This window comes from Arachis ipaensis, chromosome B08 (genome assembly GCF_000816755.2).
Source record: "Arachis ipaensis cultivar K30076 chromosome B08, Araip1.1, whole genome shotgun sequence".
Taxonomy (NCBI): Eukaryota; Viridiplantae; Streptophyta; class Magnoliopsida; order Fabales; family Fabaceae; genus Arachis; species Arachis ipaensis.
In genome coordinates, this window is record NC_029792.2 from 125,391,665 (window position 1) to 125,393,982 (window position 2,318).

The following is a 2,318-nucleotide window of genomic DNA, read 5'->3' on the forward strand; positions in this document are numbered from 1 at the left end:
GCAAATAATATAAAATAAATTATTATTTTTATCTCTAATATTTAGGGTAAGTCATGTTTGTATTTTTAATATTTTAATTATCTTAACGTTTAAATTATACTAATATTTATAAAAGTAGCTTAATGTTATTCTACAATCAATTATACTAACATCTCAAATTATATTTTTTAATTATTTTCACTTAAATGTATCTATTCTCAATTAGATCTCATTTAAAGGTGTTCGATTTTAGTATTGTACCTACTATTTGTGTTCAGGTTCAAATATATATATCTTTAAAAAAATGAATTATGTAAATATTGCATTGATTAGTTTTAACTTTTAATAAGCTATTATCTGAAGTAGATCATTAGTTCTGTCCCAGGCTTTTATATTCTAACTTTAAGAATAAATTTTTAAAACTTCAACTAAAGCTCATGATGTGTAATTAATGGTAGGATAATATTAAATCAGTTCTACAAATGTTAAGGACACAAATAAAATTTATTTTAGAATAAAAATAATACTTTATTCTAATAATATATTTAAAAGACTGATTTGATTGATTTATCTAAAAAAAAGTAATAACTTTTTTGTTATTTTTTTAAATCAATTTATATTATATTGTTTCATGAGTAGTTTTAATATCGTAATTTTTCACAAAAATAATTTATCATTCACTTATTTTCAATAAGAGAATGAGAAATTCTCCACATACAAGCATTTTTTTATACAAGTCTTTACAAGTCATCTATATTAACATGCTTCGAACTGTTTTCACTGCAGCTCCTTCTTCTTTTTGCTGCACGTTATTCTTCCTCTTCCTCTTCTTCTTTTCTTTCGTTTCTTGCCTTCTCTTTCTCCTTCTTCAACCGTTACTGCACGGTTTCACTGCACCTTCTTCTTCTTCTTGCTACACATTCTTCTTCCTCTTCTTCTTCTTCTTTTCTTTCGTTGCTTGTCTTCTCTTTCTCCTTCTTCATTTACGTGCTTTTCTCTCTGTTTTCTTTCTTCGTTATTCTCAATTTCCATTATTTTTTGACATCAAGCTCTGAAATCATTTTTGAAGAAGAAGAAGCAGCAGAAGATGAGGAGGAGAAAGAGAAAGAGTTCTGAATTATGCATAAAGTGTATTTCAACGAATTTTAGGTGTATTTCTTAAATCCTTTGAGTGTAGTTTTTGTAATTCTTTAGGTGTATTTCTGTAATCCTTTTGGTGTATTTCTATAATCGTTTTGGTGAATTCCTGTAACCGTTTGGGTGTATTTCTGTAATCATTTGGGTGTATTTCTATAATCCTTTGAGTGTATTTCTGAAGTTCCATTATCTTCAAAACGATTTCAAAAGCTTGATTTCAGAAACCATGAAAATCGAAAAAAAAAAACGAAGAAGAAGAAGAGGAAGAGAAAGAGGAAGAGAAAGAGGAAGAGGAAGAAGAAGAAGAAGAAGAAGAGTCGTGAGTGTAGCGCTTTGAAAACAGGAAACGGTTGAATAACGCATTGAAAGGCCCGTATGTGTAGCAACTTGTAAAACTTGTAAGTCAAAAAGACTTGTATGTGTAGCAGGCCTCGATATATCTATAAATCTTTTTCAAAACAAAAATAAATATTCAATTGAAATAATATATACACTTCCTTTTTTTTCCTTTATCTAGAGTAATCCTCAAGTCCAAATCATCTAAACGAAGCAACTATTGTTGCAACTTGCAAGAACCATTCCTTGTAGAATGAGTCCAATACCCTGAAGAAAATTAATTATTTTTAATAGGAGACACTTGTTCCAAACATCGATTGGAATTTCTTGTCACGATTGCTTTCAGAGTACCATCTCTCATGGATAATATTTTGAGCTCCAATGTTGATGTTAGATTCTTTGATGGTGTTGGCAGAAGATCAAGATAGAAACTGAAGAAGGGTCCCATGAATCGTTGTGGTTGTTTTTCTTGCTGGATTTTGTCTCTGCTGATTTGTCATTATCTTAGCCGTTGATTTATTTAAATGGATAAGTTGTTTGGACTTTAGTCTAACACACCTTTTTTATTTCTTTATTTGAAAAAATTTCAATCTTCGATCAAAATCAAAACTCTAAGATGGTAACCTATTTATTAGGGAGGTTCTGCCATACAATGTTGAAAATCAACATACCATAATAATTTGTTTTGGTTATGTTTGATGTCTTTTAAATCTTTTAATGTGATTGAATTTTACTAAATGACCTATAAGTGATTATTTTACTAAAAAATGACACTCCTTTTTTTAAAAAAATGTCAAACGTCTAAACATAATACTTTTCTCTCATTTATTTATAAAATATACACTTTTTTTTATAAAATTAAAATA